At 41.5% G+C, this 22,438-nt stretch overlaps 1 protein-coding gene across 1 annotated transcript in view; it reads left to right on the top strand.

Moving 5' to 3' along the window:
• The first annotated feature begins 5,106 nt into the window (after window positions 1-5,106).
• ctps1a (CTP synthase 1a) overlaps window positions 5,107-22,438 on the top strand; it is a 46,080-nt gene continuing 28,748 nt past the window's right edge. The window contains exon 1 of the mRNA XM_031854352.1: window positions 5,107-5,125. The gene's annotated coding sequence lies outside the window, so the exon portion shown is untranslated. The remainder of the gene's footprint in view (window positions 5,126-22,438) is intronic.

Raw genomic sequence — 22,438 nt, 5'->3', positions numbered from 1 at the left:
ACACAAATTCCACAGACGGAGGATGTTGGAGTGAACGGGAGGGTTGTGTTTTTTTGTGTTTCCTACCAAACAGTAAATGACCAAATGGTTATTACTGTCTCCATGATGACGGGAGTCCCATGAGGATGACATTTCAGCCCAAGCCACAATGTTTCCTACAACTTAACCAAGTTGTTTTGAACCAAACCTTAACCATGGCCTTATATTATAAAACTATTTTTTTCAACAGAGATTTGCAATAGTTTGCAATGAAAACAAATAATGTGGTCCTGTTGATAGTGGTTAAATAATTTAAAGAAACATCTGCGATATGTATTTAAATTACGTATGTATGTTTGAACCAAATTGCATTGCAATCCATTTATTAGTTGTCGAGATTTCTCAGTCTGGACCAAACTGGTGGACCATCATTGTCAGCCCTTAGTGTGGCTAAAAAAAAGAAAACATAATGAAAACAAACCCATTGTGATGCTTACCTCGGCCTATTTCTCAATCCTCTTGCAAAACTCCGTCAAGCTTGCTAGCAGGTGTGTAATCCTAGTCATCCACTGGTCAGAACATCTCTTAATAGCTCCCTAACTAACCCGATGCTGAACCAATAGTAAATGGACATGCACCTGTATAGCAACTTTCTAGTCTTCCGACCCCTCAAAGTGCTTTACACTCATCATTAAACTAAAAAGAGCAACTGAGACCAGTGAACAAGTTGGAGATGAGTTCATCACACTTTTACAACTGATGGCAGCTCTGCAAGAAAGGTGAGAGAGCCACTTTAGCTATCATCCTCTGGTGACTGGGAACATCTTTCGGCGCACTAAAGTTCATGGTAATCAGAGACAGACCGACTGAAAGACCAACGCCAAAAGCCTTCTCAACCTGCACATGTCCCCGGAGATTATTCCCATATCTTTATAGTTTCCCATGGTGTGTAGTGGAAGGTTGCAAACTAGTGCAGAACACGATTCGGGAGAACCTTAGTGTGGATTTCTGTATGCAGAAAAAAAGGACTTGATCAACCCATACAATGAAATCTTTCAGATGCATGTCATGGACGTCTAACAAGGAATCAATCACAAACATGTGATTATTGAAAGTCGCTGACAGTTCCAGTTTCAGAAGCTCAGAGACATCTTTGTACTGACACAAAGAATTTTCCGGAGTGAGGAGAAATGTATTAAAAACTTGTGAATCTTTTGTTATCCTGTCATCTCATTGCCATCTCTTACCACACTGCTTTACCAGCAGCCCATCTGGTAGCATTGTGTTTCATTACATAACACTTTTATGTTTAATATAAATCCATTCTCTGTCATTTTTCACCCCCTATCCTAAAATAACCAATTATCTACAGGTTTTACACTGGTTGGTCCTCCCTTTGCACTTTAAAAGTGCATCTCTGAGGTTTTGTTAAGATGCACTGATTGCAATTTTCTTGGCCAATTCAGATTTTTGTCCATTTTGATTTTCTTTCTAAATACTATGATTTACAGTAAAGCTTCAGACCAAGTTGTTGTTTTTTTAACACTGTCCCAGAATGTCCTAAAAAGTATTTTTAACTATCCTGACGTCAACGTTAACAAACAAATGTTATCCTATTACTTAGTTGTTGTCATTTATAGAGTTTGCATTAAAACACACAATTAAAATGATTAGGAAATAAATTATTATATTTTTATAAAAAAAACATTGTGTATGTAGGTTTTGAAGAGGAAGAAGAATGTGCAGAAGAATCTGCTGCATATATTTTTGATTATTTAAAATAGTGTAACGCTGGAGTAAAATATAAAAATACCAACCTCAAACACACTTCCAAATGTTCTTTGGGCTATGATTTGGTACTATATCTTTTATTTATTTATTCATGAGATTATTTTACAGTTGAGATATATATTGTTGCATTGCACTGGTTTCAAGAGGCCAAAAAAACAGCTTTTAAAAAAAACATCCTCAGAGGAAAATTTAAGTCTTGATAAAAGAAATGAGACAGATTCTCAGCTCTCATGTTGACATAGTATTTGCCCTCGTTGTCAACACTAATTGCAAGCTGCCATATCAGCATTTAATCCATGTTTGTTGGGTAGTGTCTCTGATAACATAGATCATTGTAAATTTCTGACAATGGACTGAATGCAGGTCCTTAGAGAGACAATAGCCTGCAACAGCAGTGTGCGGTACACAAGATGTAACATGAGCCGTCACCCTGTCAGGAGCCTGGTAGCTTGCTCAATCTTCTTGAAATACTAGTTCTAACTAACCAGCTGATTTGGATGACACAGGCTGTCTTTGCCTTATACCCTCTGCTGTGCAGCATGATTATGTAAGCTGTTATCCAATCGAAGCCTGTCTGGATCGCACAGTCCTCTGTGTGCCTGTTTGTTTGCATAGTATATAGCTGAGAGCAGTACAAAGAAACCTGGATATTTGAAAGAGCTTTATGTAACTAAAAGCCACACAGTGTGCCGTATAAATACCTACAGTACATGCACTGACTGCAAATACACTCAAAATTGGCCAAAAAGGACATTCGACTAGTTGCTCTAAAAACACATTATTAACTATTCAAATATACATTTTTGGGAATGATGTGCATGACACAGTGTCCTAGTTTGAGCTGTTTTAAGGTGACTCTTATCGGACGCCCTGTTTCTATCATTCCTGTTGCTTCCTTTGAAAGCATGTAATGGATGTAATTGTTGTTTAATTATTTCTCGCAGCAGGTCTTGTTCTATCTCTCTCTCTCTTTCTCTCACACATCAAATTTACTTTAAAATCAACACTTACAAGTAACAGTTTACTAGATTATGGGTCCATAAATGTGGTCAACACATGTCTCTCACTCGTTTCCTCGGTGTTGTTGTCTGTTCTCACTCGTAGCTCTGCTGGTAGCTTAACTATCTGTCCTACTGAATAGCATTTACTGCTAACCGCGGCTTCAGACGTCCGCTCCGTAGGGCCGATAACGCCGCTGGTCACGCTGGTCACTGATCACTCCAATAACAGTTGCTTCCTCCGTAGTAATGCAGACTTTTACTGAACAACAGCTGCTAGTAAAGACAACAAGGTCAGCTACGCCTGTAATCAGTTGTCGATATTAACCTGATAGACGATCGGTATTCAATGTTGTCGTTTGTGAGCTTCTGGGTAAGGGTCACGTGATAGACATGTGACGAATCAGGGAAGGACACATCATGACTGCTAAGAACCAATCAAGTAGCGAACGCGGGTGTGGGCGTCATCGTTTCTAATCTTATCCGGTTTCGGCCGTCCACGCGAAAACGCAACCCCGGAGTTTTCAAAGTTATCCAACCTCGGTAGCATTTTCAAACTTATCTGTTGACGGTGCTCTAAAACGCCAGCGTAGTGTGGACGCTCAGTGTAAACGTAGCAAAACATATGCGTTTTCAAATGGAAACGGAGTAATGTGGATGTACTCTTAGTCACACTTGAAATGTTGAATACCTTCTTACAAGTATGAACGCTGATTATCGTCAAGTAAGCAGAGGTGCAAGGAGAGACCTAAAGGCCACGGTACAAAACTCCAAAGAACAAGGAAGCGCCAGGAACTAAACTCATGAAGTGGAAGGCCCCTTTGCACATTCCTGTTCGCGTGACACCGCATCTCAACAACATTAAACAAGTCCTTATTATTTATCCAATGCTACAAGAGATTTCAATTTGTTTTGACGGTGGCTGGTGCACGTCCAGTGCACGTCCAAATCTCCATTAAAATTAAAAATGATTTTGAAAATATTTGAAATTAACGAATGAATCAGTTTTTAAGCATTTCGGTATTACTTCAAGTGAATTTATAAAGAACTTAACTGCAAAAATGAGTCAGTTTCGTATTCTCTTTACCCAGCGGGCTCCGCCCCTTTGTCCATTTAATACAAGTGAATTGGCAGCAAATAGGCAGTGCCCTGAAACTATTACAACAATGCGTTCTTGTTGGCATGGTAGACATAACTCTCGGCTTTTGCCAATTTTTTACATATTTGAATTGTTGTAACTATCACAGAACCAGCTAGTCTTAAAGAATTAAGTAGGCAATGACAATCAAGTCAAGACAATATTGTTTTATGCTAATGAAAACCAGGAAGGACTCTTTGTTTTTTAAATGCATCCTGTTTCTGTTTGCACCTAAATAACCCTGCCAATTATGCAAATTAGTTCAACAGTGTCAGTTTTCACACCCATGGAAACATCACAGGGGCATGCGTATTGTCTTAACTGCTGCTCAGCACATGTTGCAATTGATGAGTGTAAAAGAAACATGAAGAGGTGTTTTAAGGTTATTTATTGCTGGTGTGGCTCATATATCTGCATTGAGATAGTCAGCATCAGTGCTTGATTACTTGTAGCAGCCACCAGGCTTGTGTTTGACCGATCAAGAGCTGCTTTTCTGCTATTGTGCTATTAAAAGTACACACAGTTCAACTGTGGAGCCAATAGCCTCGCAGTACTGCCCTAAAATCAACCCAAAACATGCCACCTTGGTGTAAACATCAACAATCCCATACCACAGATAACATGAACAGACTTGTCAGACTCCTGTAACCTTAAGTAGTCATATTAAATTACAGTCAGCACCTTCGAGCAATCTATAACACAAGTGTGTGTTCAGTTGAACACTGTTTAACTAGCAAAAAGAATTCATGTCAAAAAATTCAATGAGAGAATCAGGTTCCGGCGATCCACTGGTGAAATTACCAGCTTACCGGTGAACATTTCCTCCTTCTAAAAGATCATTCATGATTTCTTACGGTTCATCAATAGACACTAACTCATAAGAAATGACGCCAATAGCTTCTGGGTCAGAGGACAGACCTACCACCACTAACAGAGAACTAAATTATCCTGGTTCCTACAATCAAAATACAGATAAGTTCACTGGCTTGTCAAGACGGTTCGTGGGCTCCTGAAAAAAGGTTCCTGTAGTGGAAAGAAGATACAAATCAGTCAGCTTTAACATATCGGGAATAACTGGATTTACTAAAGAGAGTACTGCATTGAAGACGTAGCTGATGCAGACCATTGGTGGAATAGATGTGTTGCACAAGGTTTTTACTGGCTACACCAGCAGCACAGAAAAGGCTGAGGTTGTGTGAGTCACGGGCAAAACAAGACGGTAAGCTCTCGTTTTAGGAGTGTGTGGGGTTGTTTCTTTACTTTTTGGACCCAGCCGAGTACTGTGAAACCTTTTTTACCAAGGTTTGTGTGCCAGAGAGAAACTCTTAAAACCAAACTGCCAACTCTCTCATTGGTGGATGGGTAAAACAAATGCAGGACTTTCATCCAGGAGACTGTTGTTTGCGTCCCGTGTCAGGCTGACATGTTGACATTTTGTTACCTGAGGCATTTGCGTCGTTAGTCACTTTCAGTCACGTGACTCGCTTATCACGTAACATGTTTGTCACTGTCAGCCACGCTCTCTTCCTCAGCAATATTGTGACCTTAACCTAACTTCCTGTGAGACAGAGAGGTTTGTTTTGAAAGGACACCATGCATGTTACAAGCGTACATTGACGCGACGTCCCTACAAGTTAAGGTAAAGTTCTTAAAAAGGTTCCCAGGATCCAAGAGAAGTTCCTCTGAGAATAGAAAGATAGTAGTTGACATGTTACAGCAGCGTAGTAGGAAGTGAGGTTTTCTTTTTCTTTTTAACCTGCCCTTACAAAGGGATCACTCCCTGGTTCTAACCTTTGTACTCCTAAGCAGTCAAGCATGGTGTGCAGAGACAGCAATGAGAATGCCCTCCCACCCCTCTAGTTGCCATTAGCAATGTAAACCGGCTGATCCTGCACATTGTAGAATCGATTCTCCCGGTGTTTCTTCAAGAGAATGGCTTCTGACCGTGTGATGATTGCAAGTGTGTCTGTATTCATCTAGTCATGTGAGGTGCGAAAAGGAAGAGCTAATTCGGTAATCAGAGTCACACAGTGATGGATCGATATGGTTCGAGACACATGTTGCAGCAGAATACGGCTCTGTTGACTCTCAAGGCCACTTGCCGGAGCGAAGCTTCATAATCAAGTGCTTAAATCACAGGAGATGATTTAATTCTTCTGCGAAAGGGGCTTCAATGCCCGGCAATCCTTTTTAGCGTTCTCTGCATCCTGTGTGAAATGGACATGAAATAAGAATGAGCAGCTGCTGGCATCAAAAGGTATCAGTCAAATGGAGCAGAGAGGCTAAAAGAAAAGGACAGTAGATCTTTGCTGCCTTTCTCTCTGGTCTCTGTCAGTTCAGTCAGCTGTGATTTCCATATCAATATTTGAGTGACACTGAATAATTTAGAGGCGTGCAGTGACACAACGGGATGCAAGGCTGAGTGGCGCCCTGCCACCGCTCTCTTTGTTTGTGTGTGTGTGTGTGTGTGTGTGTGTGTGTGTCTGTGCATTCACAATATATATTTGTAAGTCAACTGACAGAAATTGAAAAAGCAATCATGTATGTGAAAGTCGGCATTGGTAGAATAGGCTCTCAAATGGCCTGCCTAAGAGCCACTTGCTTCCATAAGAGCAGTTCTGAGTAGTAAAAGTCCAGCTCAGGGAACATTCAGAGGTAATGTTTAAAAACCAAACCTTCATAGTATGACCGATGACATCTGATCACAACTTCTTTTCCACAGTATATTCATGGGGTAGATGAATGAAAACTAACCAGAGAAGCAGCAAGACATTTAGATTTCAGTATTTTGTAAACTTATAGAGCACATAAAGAATCTTCTGGGTTCGTCCATTTCTCACAGGTGCGGCTAAGGATTAAAAGTGCATCAGCAGTCATATTTCTTTAGTTATCAGATTGCATTAAGCTTTTGATGAAATATATGAAAAACATTCAACACATTTTTAAACTCAATTGATAGCCCATTAATGCTGGTTCTTGGTCACAACTACTAATATATCTCTGTAAAGTGATCTTATAATATATAACAGTGTATCATACCAGAGTATACCCTAATCCAGGGGTTCTCACCATGTGTGACTTGAGCCCTACTTTTTATTGTTTAAAAAATTCCGAGGACCACCTTCCCAAATAAAAATGAAAAAACAGACGCAAAATGACAAAAACAAAGAACGTTAGGCTGTAGGGTTAGGCTGTAAATAGAAATAAAACTCCTGCTTAGACTCACCCATCACTGCCTGCGCTTATAATCCATATTTAATGTATGCAGGTTCATACTTCCTCACCACACGCTTTGGAGATTTACCACAGTGTGTTATACCGTATAGTGGCATACCGCATTTAACTATAATGTTGCATACAGTAGTACCCCATAGTATACTCATAGTTTGGCATGTTGTAGTACCCCCTAGTGTACCCTAATGTAGCAAACTATATTATACCATAGTATACCTTAATGTAGCAGACAGTAGTATACCATAGTACGCACAATGTAGCATACTATAATATACCAAAATGTAGCACACGGTAGCACACAGTAGTATAAAGATAACATAGCCTATACGGCAGTATGCCAGAGTGTATTATTGCATTGTATACATGATAGTATAGTATTATATTACAACTTGCAATATAGCATGCATTATTTGATAAAGTAAAGGAGTATAGTTGAGCCTAGTACTACATACAGTAGTACATATTGTATAGTATGGTATAACATCTATAGTAGCATAGTATTATGCATGGTGCATAGTATAATACAGTAGTATCGCATAGTACAATTAAATACAATGTAGTGTAGTGCCAGTATGTCTGCAGAATAGACTTGCTGTGGTCAGTATGAGGTTTAAAGAGACTGAGCGGCTGCTCTTTGCATTCCACTCAGCCACTGTTGACCCAGAGACTTTGCCCCTGTCTCTGTGACTGATCAGCCATTTATCAGCTCTGTATCTTGTGACTGGAGGCTGCTGTCACAGCCTTTCCTGCCTCTGAGTTGCCTGGAGACTGTTGCTCCTCTATCCACTCCAGGTACAAGGACAAAGGGGATGATGCACTAATCCGCTCTGGAATATTGTGGCACAGTACCATGCTTCTCAGTGGAATGCCTGTTTACTGCTTAACGGGAAAACGGAAAGTCGGGGTTTCTCAATTTAATTGCTTCCAATTTCTTAACGCACATGCTGTTAGACATAGCAGGGGGCTGCTGCTTCTATCCCCATGCAACAAATTGTTAACATTAATTGAATGCTCAGTCTGTTCATTAAACCTACTTTGGGGGGTCTGAGCAGCAGATTCAGATCCATATCAGATTTGAGTCAACAACCAACCTTCCAATCAACACTTAAATCCACCCTGATAATCGCTGACACATCGACACATATTTGGTGTCAGTCAGTGTCAGACATGAGAGGTTTGATTATGTGGCATAAACGGTCCATGCTAGCAGCATTACAGGGTGTCAGTCAACCACTATAGCAATCGCATATACTTATTTTGATAAACGGGGGAGTACAATAGACACTTCAATTAATATCCCCACATGCTTGCTCGTTTTCAATATCTGATTTCAGACTGAAAGGATTTTCTCAATCTTTATCTATTATTTATGATTACACCGAGCGTAAGTGATTAGAAAATTAAGAGAACTTGAAGAGCTGAGATAAATCAGTACGTTTATCTTCAACTTTACTCAAAAGGTTTTTACTGACACTAGAAGGAATACAATTTTATTCATTTACAATTTGACACACTCACACTCTTAATTGGAGCATGTATTGTGAAGATGTTACAACTCACTCAGAAACCTTCCCAAACCAACCACTTGGCTCTGGTTGAAAAGTTATTGAAAACAAGATGCAATAAAGGCTTACAGCAGCTGTGTTCAAGGAGGAACTTTCACACGGTGTTACAAAAACACTGTTTGAGTCACTGTCTGAAATGAAGCAATCTACTGCGAGCAACATTAGCATTGCAGCTAAGGCGGTGCCTTTTAATACGTACCACCGGGAGCTCCAAAGAACTAAATACTGCGCAGATCAATGCGGCATAACATGTGTTTTGCAGCTGTATTGTGAATATACATAAAGATTAAAGAAATAATAAAGAGTGGGGGTGCACCATCACGATGTCCCCCGTTAGAGCCCATGTCAGTCCCTTGTACACGCCATCTTAGGTCACGCCATCTTAGGTCAGAAGCAGGAATGAAATTCCCAATGTATGAGAGGTACTTGATCTACATTACTTCCATGAACATTATTTCATGAATGGAGTTAACATAAACACACACTGATTTTACAATCAACATTAGCTTTGATTGAACAGTGTGTAGGGATTTAAAATAGGGAGACGGCGGATTATAATTTCGTCAGTAAATTGATTTTGTAGGCTTGATGTATGCCAGTTGTGGATTTTCTGATCATTCCACAAATGAATACAAAAAAAATGGTCCAAGAAATCCATATCCAGCTAAACATCAACCACGGTCTCTGGGCCACTAAACAGCCTTTGGGGACTTTATTCTGGCTCCACAAACATGATGGGGACAGATACGGCTGCTCCTGTCTCCCTTTGATTCCTCTCTTCATTTCTCTAACCATTTGTCTGCTTTGTCAATTTCAGCCTCCCCAGGCAGACGTATGGGAGCATGTAGCCAGGCTCATTGTTTCGATGCACCAACTATTTCTTTCTTCTTTATAGCCTCTGGATACATGAGCCAGACTGCATTTGGCACACACACACACACACGGATAGAAAAGCCGACAGGAAATCAAGAGAAAGAGAAAGCGGGTAGAGATAGGAGGGGGAGAGGTAAGACAGACAAATGACTTGAGGCCATGTTTCCAATCTAATCCTCTGTTTGTCTTCCAGGATCTCTACTCTTAAAGGGCTTGACATCAAATTCAATAAGAAGATCTCAGGCTGGCATACCACGGCGCTCATTGGCTTTCAGTCCCTGTTCTCTTCCTGTCTCTATCTCCGCTTCATCCCATCTCTCTGTGCACGCACTCCTACCGCTCAATACTGTAGGGGTTTTGGAGGTCACAGTGACGAAGGCCCCGCTCTGGTCTGATTTAAAAGGGCAGCCATGATCTGAGTCCATCGTGCCGAAAAGTTAACCATAAAAATGCTCATAAAAGCATTCACTGCACCTCCGCTGCTTGAAAGTCTGATCTAAACTTGACACTCTCCGTTTTTTACTTCAAGAGGGTTTATTATGACCACTCTGGGTGCACTTTAGTTTGTCTAATTTTATGTTGAAAGTTCTGGTTTTACAGAAGTGAACAATCCTCCCACGGACAGTCCTTGAGCGTGGTCACCTTCCCCACGGTCACACGTCAAAAAAACGCCTGGAATGGTAAAGAGGGGGGCGGGGGGTTGGAGGATTAGAGGACAAAAGGAGATGAAGGGATGGAGGTAAGAATAGTAAAGAACCAAGGTGAATAACTGGTTACATTTACACATACAATATATTTCAGTGTTGTGACGCGGTAGTTATTCTTTTTTTTACCTGTTTATAAATTCTGTCTCACTCTATTTCTCTCACGATGTATCTATCTTCTCTGTAAATGCGTGTACAGATACGTGTCTGTAACTGCCAGTTGAAGAGTGGGGGGGTTGAACAGTGAGTGGACTTTAGAGGTGGTGAGAGGGGCGGGGAGGCCCTCACTCATTGATTTCTAGGGACTGTGGCCAGGCAGTTTCTCGCTGCTTCTGCAATAAAAGGTCTGTGCTGGAAAATAATCAATGTGCAGGGATTCTTGCCTACTTGATAGTACATTCTTTTTCCTGCTCGAGGTTCATGGCCTTATTACACCCGACACATCTGGCAGCAAACACGGCAATTGCTCCAGACACTGTACAATGGATTGTAACAGCTTCAGCAATAATATAGCTCTTGAAGAGCGAAATGTTGTTGGGTAAGCAGACTTCCTCGCCTGCACAGCAGCTGCTGCTAGTACATCCTGTATGTGCACAGTGATAAAATATATCAGTGGAAGAACACAGATAATATAAATGTTTTGTGTTTTTATGAGAAAAGAATATTTTAGGTGTTTTTGTTACTGGTTTTACCATTTAAATTGCATCTAATTTACAGCAAATTCTCACAGCTTGACTAGATTACACCGAAATTCTTACAATCTCTACTTGAAGTGCTACAGTTGTCATGTCATGGTCCAGGATCCAAGTAAAGCACCATTTCCAGGCAGTTGGTTTGATTAAGTTTCTTGTTGAATGAATGTTGAAAATACAAATCCAACAATAGTTTAGAGGAATACACATTAATGTCCTGTGTGTGTAAAGTCATATATATTATATAAAGAATTCCCTTAAACTCAATCCAAGCTATTTAAATGATGTCCTCGCCGGTAGTAATTCTCGGCACACAACTAAAATCATGAATATTTTTTACAACTGTGTCCGTGAATGTATTAAACAACCATACAACAAATTCATTTGTGAGCTTTAAATGTGCTGGCAGGTGTACTTTTAAACTTTTGATTGAGCTAAGCCCCTAATCTTTACACTAATCTAGGCTAATCACCTACTAGCTTCGGCTACACACTTAATGCACAGATATGAGAGTGGTATTGATCTTCTGATCCAACTCTGGGAAAGAAACCAAATAAGCAAACCCAAACCCAAAGTATTTTACAATTTCTTTACAAGACGTTGCAACCTCAACCCAGTTGTTTGGCTGGGTTTATGGTGACATTTGTGGATTTCTGCAATATGCTGAAGTACAGAATGCTCACAGTATGTAACCATAACTCGAAGGTACACACTTATTTAAACAGTTGCATAATAGCAGGGTGGCTGTAGCTCAGGACGTCGTCCTTTAACCATACAGTTGGCGGTTCAATCCCTGGCCCTTCCTTTCTGTTTGTTGAAGTGTCCTTGACCGAGACACTGAACCCCAAGTGGCCCCCGTTTTACGGCAGCCCACTGCTCCTTAAATGCAGAGGATGGGTAACATGCAGAGGTCATATTTCATGTATGTACGTGATTTGACAAATGTAATTTAATAGAGTTACCCTCTCGGCTTCCCGAGTGTGACACATGGTTTATTCCAAAGCATAATCGTGTAATCGTGGCATACTCTTATGATGTGAATGTACTCACATATACTACTTGATGCTGTTTGAAGTTAATTGACTTATACATAAAGAAAAGGCTTGTTTTCCTGGAAGTGTCTCTTGAATCTATCGGCCTATTGAGTCGCTCGACACAGACTGCAGCGATGGAGCAGATGCTGTTGAATGAAAGCACTGTCAAGACCAGCGCTCTCAGACAGTCTGTCCTTTCTTCTGGGGCCTTTCTGTGCTTTCAGAGAGCCCTCCAGCCACGCAGCCTCTTCCTCGTCATCTGTCGGTGGCAGACGTCAGGTCAGCTCGAAAAAAGGCAGCAGGTGGTCTGTAGTGATACTCAACTCTGCAAAAAAAAGTGAATCTGTGCATCACTGTGTGCCTGTACCTGTGCTACTGACACTGCAAGTCGGCAGCTGTTGATCTAATTTGACAGTAGAAAGTCCCTTGTCTTCTGCAAACCTAACCGACATGGTGCAAAGTTACTGGGAGCTCCAGTTGAGAAGGTGCATTTTGTATCGTGTTTCAGTACTCACAAGATGTGTTGTTTTTTTTTAGTTCACAGAATTGAATCAAGCATGAAACCTATCTAGTCAAACTCAAGATTGCTTTCTCTTTGTCATTCTCTGGCGAAGAAGATAAAACAGCTCTAGATAGCTGGTGCAGACTAAATAAGACATACAAGTTAGACACGTGACATGACAGCAATCCACTGCATCACAGGTGTGCAATAAAATCCCATCAACCCTTTGTTTATAGTCATGACTTTATAATCATGACTGCCAGGCAATAGCAAACCTTGCAGTCCCATATCAGGGAATGAAAGTGACTGAACAGGCAGTTCTCAATTACTTTGTGGCTACTGATGAAGACATACTGGACTGTTATGCAGGTTTATTTTTTTTATCAGGCCACCATGGCTGCTATGTGCAAAGTACGTCTTTCAAGGGCAAACAAATATAATAGTTGCAAGAGAAACATAGATCAGGGTTGTTTTGTCGAGGAGTGCTGCATCACTGCATCACTGCATAGTATACTGTATGTAGTTACTACAGCTCTTCTCAGTTAGTCATTATCCTGACGATTTCCATCATGTTTGATTGACAGTACAGGTCCCGGAGTTCTGTCACAACAAGGTCAAGTTTTTCATGAATACGCCGGAAGTTATGAAACATGTCGGAAATATCGCAAAACAGTTTTTTACGCTTGGCAGAGGTGGACAAGTTGGTGTCGATTAAAAACTAGATATGAGAGTCCAATAGAAATAGATAGCGAATAAATCATGTCGTACGTGATGCATGTGACTTTAACATCATTCAAGCTTCCACTCCACTGAAGAGGAGAAAACATCAGATCTGTGTGGAGCAATGCTTATCTTTTAGTTAGAGAGACAGACAGGAAAGGCAGGGGGGAGAGCGAGAGAGAGGATGACATGCAGCAAAGGGCCCCTCGAAATCAGGGCCACTGTGGCAAGCACCCAGCCCCAATGGCATGCGCTCCACCCAGTGAGCTACCAAGGCGCCTATGAATGTGCGCTGCAGTAAGTCAGACTGCTGTAGCGATGCTCAAGGAACATTCCTGAAAACGTAATTAACAGGAGAAAAAAAGATCCTCCTTAATTCAGTCACACTGGCTTAAAGGCACAGAGGTTACAAAGTGCTTGAGAATCTGCCTGCTGCTGTCAGGTCAGAACTCGTCAAGTTGTTGCTTTCAGGTTTACAGGCAGGGCAAGTCTCAAGTAAGTCTACTCCAGCAAGCCCAAGTCTCAAATCTTTTTTTTTTTTTTTTTCCAAAGAATGACTAAAGTCATGTCTCACGTCTTCTTCTTCTATGTATTTCCAGCAACCCTTTGCATCATATGACAAACGGAGTAATTCCTGTACCATGACACAGTCATTCATTCCGAACAGCCTAATGATGTGAGACATTTTACGAGTTGAGATGTAGAGCGTAATCGGGCAGCAGCTCTTGGGATGGGCTCAAGTTACATTGAGAACACATCTGTGGTTTATGGCAGTCTACGGTACTCGCCACACCCGAGTTTAAGTGGTTCCAAAATGTATTTAGTGTAGATTTAAAAGAAGAGCACTCATCAAGTAAAGTTCCCCCAGAGTTTATCTTTCTTCTTGTCTTTCACACCATATTCTATCTTCTCTTCAATTTGATGCATTTCCACCTACGTATGTACAATACTTAAGTATAAGTTGTAGTTTTACAGTGGCTTGAGTGCTGGAACTATTTCTTGACAACCAATAGCCGGTTGCTTATAAAGCGACTTTCACAGCTTTAATCTGAATGTTTTGAACTACTAAGATTACAGCCCTCTTGACACTGACATGGTGCCACATTCAAGTTGAAAGTGAATTCCTTAAATTTCCTTCCTGTTCAGGGTTCTACTCACAAATGCGTGGAATGAGAGTAATGTCAGCTGCCTGTGGATGTGAAGTTGCTGGGTATGGTGGAGGGTAGTCCACTCCCCGGGAGTACACAAAGTGGAGTGTTGGATGTGACCTCCTTTCGAGGCTTTACTGTTGTTTCTTAATGCGCGAGAGAGCCTTGGCTTTACATTACACTGTTTTTAGATTAAGTCGGCAGAGTGACGTGTATGCATGAGACTGTGTGTGTGTCTCCTCTTGCCAGAATCCATCATACTGTTGTAAAGTGGCTATGAAGCTTGCCACTGCGATGGACCCCAGTTTAATCATTTCCCCTCATTGTGTGTCCCCGGCTGCAGGAAGGAACGGATGGAGAAAGATTGCATTTCCTTTCAACAAACTGTCACCTTGTGGGTTTCTGTTGAGCAGACGTGCTTTCAGTAGGCTAATGGGCAGCTGCCTGTGTCTTCTCTTTTTTTTTTTTTTTTGGTCTTGAGTCAATGGTTGTAGCTGTGGAGGAGGTGGTGGTAGAGGGATGGCAGGAGGGAGATTTGTAACCCGAGGAGAGGTGCATCCCCAGGGTGTTAAGTTGAGAAAGAGCACAAGAGCTGGGAGAGGCAGAGCGTAAAAAGAGAGGATGAGATGCAAGCAGAGATAGTGCAACTGAGGAAGAGCGAGGGTAAATTATCTGATTGAGTTTTAATGACAACAATGGGAAAAAAGAAGCGCTGTGAAGTCTAGACTGAAGGTTGGGTCTAAGTCAACAATTGCTGCTTTGACTTTAATAAACACTTATTTCTGTCTCTCATGCACAGACACACTCATATCATGCTTGCTCATGCGCGTCTTGCATGAAGCAACACACAACTGATATATCGTATCGATATTGATTATTATCTGTACAAAAACAAATCAAATTTGTATTCTACCTTTCTACCTCTAAGAAAGCATTATGATCGGGTTCCACAGTGCAAATTATCCGCAACTGTCAACTCCAACACAAAAGACCCATATCGACCGAGCCCTAAACAACACACATATGTCACCCTGTTCACTGCAAGTCCACAGAGTAATGCTACGCTCACTATAGCACGTGTGCATCCAGTCCATGAATCATTAACCATCTGCTGGTTGGCTGGAGGGAGGGAGGGAGGGAGCAAGGGGGGAGGGGGGGGGGTGACAGAGAGAAAGAAAGAGAGCGCATAGAACAAAGTCTGCTTTTTTATGGCTTCTCTAAGACCCAAAACAAAGGATCTGTTTAGTTGCCCTGCAGCATGATGGGAAGATTGGGATGATAAGGGGGGGGGTGTTTAAAGCAGTCAAAAACAGACGAGTCCAGTACTTATGGTGGTTAGGAGAGGCTGTTCATGACAGTGATATTTTTCATTTATTGTCTTTTGTAACTTCTGTCATTTTTATATATTGAGAAACATGACCGAAGTATCTCAACGACTACTGCATGGCTTGCTGTGACATTTTGTACAGCTGCCTGTAGTCCCCAGAGGATGATTCCTAAATATCTTTGGTGATCCTAACGACTTTGAAGATCCCGTGACTTTTCACCTTGTGTCATTTTATTCTTATACTCTGGTTTATGGCAAAATAATGATGACACTCCCATCAGCCTCAGCTGTGTTTGTTTGTGTTTAGTGCTAATTTGCAAATGTTAGCCAGCTAACAAGCTAAATTAAGATGGTGAACATGGTCACCATTATACCTGCCAAACATGAACACGCTAACATTATCATTGTGAGCATTTTAGCCGGCTGATGTTAGAACATCACAGAACAGCTAACATGGCTATAGACTTGCATTTATGTTGAATGATCCATTCAGTGCGCATATCTTCCTCACAATTCTTATGAAAAGGGGGATTCCTATCAAAAGTGTTCATGTTTTTAGAAACATCCACCTGCTACATGATATAATTTTTATACCTATGCCCGATACTGTCATCAGTATTGGAATTAAATGAAAGTCATCTGGTTTTTGTGAGGCTTTTTGTGAGAAATCACTACTTTGTTTTGGCCTGTTTGGCACGTCTGGTCCGTAGAACGGGACTGGTTTTCTTTGCACTTATGTCGTTGCACTCGTTTTAAGCATTTTGAGCTTAAAGCATGTTGTTGATTCAAACTGTTTTGTTCAGTTCACTACAAAAACATGCCGCACCACTTTGTAGAATGGTTAACAACTATCTGCAACAGAACTATTGCATCAGCCACGTGTTTCTGTACCTTTCACAGTCTTTCAGTAAGCTTTTAACCAGGACGTAGCATATGGTACATTGAGTCTATCATGGTTGGGCTGACAATGGCACTTTCAGTTGCAAGTGAGCTTCAAAGCACAAAGCTACTGATTTTAGTCAGTGACAGTGATGGCACAGTACACTCAGGATCCATTCATCACATTGAATGTGTGATTGTGAAGCCAGAACATCTCAGGAGTCTCACAATGGTAAAAGCACTACAACCTGAATTATTAGGTACAAATATATCATTAGGTTTTGACTCAGCCAGGGTGAGAGAGGGAGACAAATGACAGTTATGACAAATGCTATAATTCATTGAGTTACTATATTACTCTTTATTGGGTCATTTTCTCAAAGCATTAAGCCATTGAGCCCTGCCAAAGAGTACGGACATGTTCCCTTTAAATGAATGCATGGCAGTAAAAACATGTTATTGATTTCTTAATGGGTCGTCATGACAGCTATTACAAAGTAAAATGAAAAGGCAGCAGTTACGCCATATAAAATCCGTAATGTGTGGTTAGCATTTACACACCTCTTTTCCAGTGTCAATAAAAAATGAAAGCAATTATAAGCAAGGCGTGGATTATTGCAGCGCTGTTGTAGATTGTACAGGAGTATCTAATGCACTTTATGTAATTATTGCAAAGGATCCTATGAACCGCTCATGTTGACTTGCAGGCTCAAGGAGATTCTGAGAGCTGGACACACCCACTTCGGTCACGCCCACCCCCTACTCCCATGTCCCAAATTTACCCCATTCTCATCTAGTTACCCAAAATTATAGTTATTTTAAGAATACCAGCTTCGCCGAAATGTTGCTTACGGAATTGCTTTAACAAATTATGGATTAGCTGTAAATTCTTAATTTTTCCTTAAAATTACCACAACGCATCAGAAAATTAAAAAAAACAGCTCGCAAATTGCATTGTAATCTTTAGATAAAAAACGCTGCAAATTCATTTCTCGTGCAGCAAAGACAACAAAAAGCACTCTTGGTGGGCCTGTCTTGTGTGCTACAATGTGTCATTGTGCGTAAGATAATGCTCTCAAAGTGAATGTGTGTGGCAGCAAACAGCAGTGTGTTGCAGTAATGGCAGGGGGCAAGAATGGAGCATAGCTGCAAGCTGTCATTCTCTCTCTGACTTAAAGAGGCAGTGTGCTAACACTGCATGCACACACACACACACACACACACCCAGTTGCATACCAGCTATTATACCCAACCAGCCAGTCTGGAGGAAATGAAGCATCATTGTCATACGGGAGCACACAAACACACATCACCGCCTCAAGTGTTCTCTTTTGTTGAGGAGGGCAACAAAAGACACTGGGACAATGAGAGGAGGAGCTGGCGGCCTCTGAGGGAGGCAATAAATGAAAGAAGTAGAGATGGAGGACGGAAAAAGAGAACAGAGGTGGTGTTGTTGTGATGGAAAGGTGAAGGCAGGCAGTGAAATGGGGGGACTGGATGAGCAAGTGCTGATTTGTATGGCATTTAACCACTAGCCACATGCCAGTGTTGTTGTGTAGGTGGTGGTGTAGGGAATATTAGTGTGCAGCACAAGAATGGGATATGCATTACGTCACTTGCATGCAAGCAGCAGAAGGCCCTTGAGTAACCGTGTCTTTTTATCAGGGAATGGGGGCTTTTGCATAAACAGCATTTGTAAAAAGTCAGGGACGCGATCACTGCCAGAATTGCCTTATTTCTTGGATTTATCGCAGCCCATGGTCATTAATGTGTCCTTGTTCTGACCAAACCCTGCAATTTGTCCTTCACTTTTAACTCCCAAGCCTCTCCGCTAAGATCGCCTCAACATTCATATCACACTTGCACCTTCTACCCGGCGTGCACACGCAAGTTGTGCACATCCGTACACGGACACCGCTCCCCACCCACACACCCTCCAGAGCCGAGCAGAGAAGGGCTGCGGATGTCTGATATCTCACTGTGCTCTGTCAGAGACCCAGTGGCAGGAAAGTGGCCGAATGCATGTGCAAGGATGGGGGTGGGATTAGAGCTATTTAAAGCCGTACGCGTCTGTCTCTCCAGGCTCAAGCACCAGATACGTTCTCCCCCTCCTTCTCCCTTTTTCCATTTTCCACAGAAAACATCCCATGCATCACTGTGGCTCAGTAGAGCAGGCATGCAGGCCTCTGTCCCTGGGCTCAAACCACTTATGTAACATCGTCAATGGTGGAGAAGGAGCACCATCTGGGCCTGGGGCTGCTGTACTCACTGTGCTCAGTGTGTGCCTTTTGTGAGTTTGTGTAAAAGAGGAGGAAAGGGTATATAACTGCTTATCCTTAGTCATTAAAGGTCTAATAAACATTAATTCTGATATTTAATTAAAGAAGAATAGTGGAAAAAGGATAAGATAATAGTATTTCAAACTCAAGACCAAATTTGTGATAAAACTGTGGGTTCCAGCATCAACTGTGGGTAATAAACCTGTTGGAACAGATTTCTCCATATGCCTTTTTATCCTATTCCCAATATAGGACCTAATGCCATTGCTACTGGTGGAGTCAAGTCATCTGGGGGAGATATGTTATCAAGTGTGGGGTGCCTCAGGGCTCCATCCTTGGCCCATATTTTCTAAGTATCAAGCTGAAGTAAAATGTCAGTTTTAAATAACAGTAAAGTCAATTCTGGTGTTTTTAAGCCTTGAGGGTGCATTCACACCTGACCTGTTTGGTTCAGTTAGAACAAGCTATGTTCATTTCACCCGGTTAGTACAGCTGATTTGGGCTGGTGTGAAAGCTGTCAATCCAACACTGGTGCGGACCAAACAACTGGACCGAGATCGCCTGAACAGCTGGGTCTCCGGCTTTAGAGGGAAATCTGGTGCAGTTCTGAAAGCAAACAAACCCGCCACGATCCGTTCACCAGATGGAGATAGACACGTGTTTTTGCCTGGAATGCTCCAAATATGCCCTCCAAACACAACTTTAGATCACAAAACAGCAAAGGACAGACATAACTTGTGGTTATGGCTGTATAACGTTTCTCTTATTCGGCTGCTGGTTCTGTGAGTTTTATTCTGGAGCAATGCCATGCAGGTAGCACAGCGTGAAAGACTGATGCTTCGTCGTTGTTTTTTATTTGGAGGTCAGTCTGTTACGACCGTGGGTTGTGCTAACTTTGCAAGGATCTATCAAATTCCCTTGCTCTTCTCGTCATTGTATTTATTTAGTTTGCATTGCAAAGCATTGGTCTTCTCACTCGACACCAGCACATTAATGCAGAACACACGCAAACAGCCTGAATTCTTTTTTTTAACTGCAAAGATGACCACAAATACTGTAGCCTACCTTGACCTCCACGAACAGATCAAGAAAACAAATCTGAAGGAGATTTTTTCAGGTCTAGTGTGGAGGAAAACAAAGCTACATGCCTGCTCAGCACTGCTCTTTTCTCTTTGCAGTCATCTGTCAAATGTGCATTAAGAATTATAATTGTCGTTGAAACGCATGTTGTTATGCTATAGAGGTGGAGCAACACAAGAAGTGTAAGTTGTCTGACAGGCTAATGTGTTGCCCTTATCCTCTGTTGGATCTCAGCCAAACCACAAGCCAAGCTTGAATGGCGACAAACGCATTCTCCACCATGAATCCACTTAACTTTACTGTAGCTGATAGAAGTTCTCCTTAAGGAGAGATATCCTTCAATATCGCTTGACCCGAATTAATGTTTTTTTTTTCCATGTTCTGAGCCTCTCGCTCCATACTTTTTGATGTTGGGAAGGTTTAGGGGCAGTGGACCGTGTCCTGCTGGGTTGTCACTGGGCTGCAGCTAAGAGTCCCAGTGACAACAGAAAAATATCTTGTCAAAGCCTTTGCCACCCAAAATTGGTTTTAAAAAGTATTCTCACATAGACCTCTAGGTTGTTTTTCTGCCCTGGAAGATCAGGTTTTTTTCTCACTGCTAGCTTAGTCACAGTGCTAGCTTTTATATATCTTAAGAATAAATGTCCCAATACCTCCAAGGCACTATGTTTCACTAGCGCTTTGATTATATTAATAAAATACTGCAATACTTGGTGGTACACATGACTTTAAAAACCCATCACTGGTGGAACCGACTTCTCAGTCGCTATAGACTGGCTCGGGAACACAACCATCCATCTTGACAAAAATGCACTAACATTGGTAACACAATGTTTGTATCAGGCTGAATGAACTAAGGGAAAGAAAATGGCAACTAGCTGGATTATCAGCATGGATTTCTCCAAACCCAAAACCTACATATACCCTTACGGCGTGCAGGTGCTCCATTGAGGCCACTCATCCTTATTGCCTTCCTTTTATGCATCATTGGTTAATTATTGCTTTTGTATATGTTCATTCCCTTGTCCAACAAGCCGTCAGTTGAGTTTATCTGCCTCAGTTATCACCTGATCGAGTCATCTGTTGCAGCAGCTACAGGGAGCTGCCATTGAAGGACAGTTATAAGTCACTCTTCGCCAGATTGTTTTTTATTTGTTCCCTTTATTTTCTAGCCTTCATTCTCTACTGCCTCAAAGTGTCTTAATTGTGCCTTTTGACTATTGCCTGCCTGCTTTAGCCCCCTGGATCTGTTTGCCTGGTCCGTCCCCCCCCCCCCCCCCCTTTTGTACTCTGTTCTTGCCTTCTGACCTACTTTTACACTGTTTGTACCACAGCTGTTCTGCCCACTGAGTCTGCTTCCCAGTACTAGATATGTGATCCAGTGTTACACCTGCAGTTTTTAAAGTGTCATGATTCTTTGCTCATTTGCAGCTCCATATAGATGGCATCTGACAGCTGCAGACGGTACTTATTTTTTAATAAACCTCATCACTGTATAATCAGAGTAATTCATCTATGCATAAATGGATTATGTGTGTACTATCTTAAGATATTTTGGCAGCTGATTGGGTATAGATCACAGAAGTGGGAGGAGCTATTTTGAGCCTCAAGGTTAATCAAGTAAAAATACATTTTATTCTTAGAAAATCTTCTAGTTAACTGGCAGTTGGAGTGATCTGCGATGAATGAATGGATATGAAACAGTCCCATTTGAATCATCAGAATAAGGGAAGAAACATGGTCCATGCAAGTATGCAGACGCCCCTATTGAGTCTCCCTTCCGACGAAGACTGTCAAAGGGGTCAGTTGGCTGATTTTCAGTAGCCTTATCTATTAGAACTGGAGAAGAATGAAAACAGTAAAGAACCACATAACACAACAGTCCTTGGAAAAGTAGTGAACCTCTATATCACAACAGAAAAAGCTGTTAGTTAACCTGTCAGGTTTCTGTGGTCAGTCACCCTTTATATAGTCTTGACAAATTGAGAGTCTCACAATGCAAACATTTTGAAATATAATGGAGCAGGCCATCCTCGCTCCATATGACACTAAATCATTTACGTATATTCATGCAAGCAGTTAATTAGAACACATTTAAGGATACTGCAATTGTATTATCACAAAATATTTCCTCTTTTTTAATGTGTGTCTGTCAGCAGCAAAATACTCCAGAGTATTTTCTGTCTGTTCGAAGAAATATCAGATAATGATGAGGACACAGCTCAGTGCTGCTCATTGTAAAATAAGTATATAGACTTAAATTAAAGCGACGTCAAAATAATTAAAACGGGTGGCCATTGCATAACCTTATCGGCAAGCATTGTGGAATTCTCAAGAAGGCTTCATCTCCTCCTACTTCACAACACTATTGTAATATGCTGGTAATCAATTGAGACATGCACCGGGGACCTGTACAGGGTCTGCATGAGCTGATTCTGTCTCTGTTCAAGCATTTACTGGTCAAGCTGGTCATCTTTCCTCCAATTTGCAGAACC

Source organism: Anarrhichthys ocellatus, unplaced genomic scaffold (assembly GCF_004355925.1).
Source record: "Anarrhichthys ocellatus isolate YVR2014 unplaced genomic scaffold, GSC_Weel_1.0 scaffold14, whole genome shotgun sequence".
Lineage (NCBI taxonomy): Eukaryota > Metazoa > Chordata > Actinopteri > Perciformes > Anarhichadidae > Anarrhichthys > Anarrhichthys ocellatus.
Note: the sequence above shows the minus strand (reverse complement) of the source record. Positions and strands in the feature narration are given on the sequence as shown.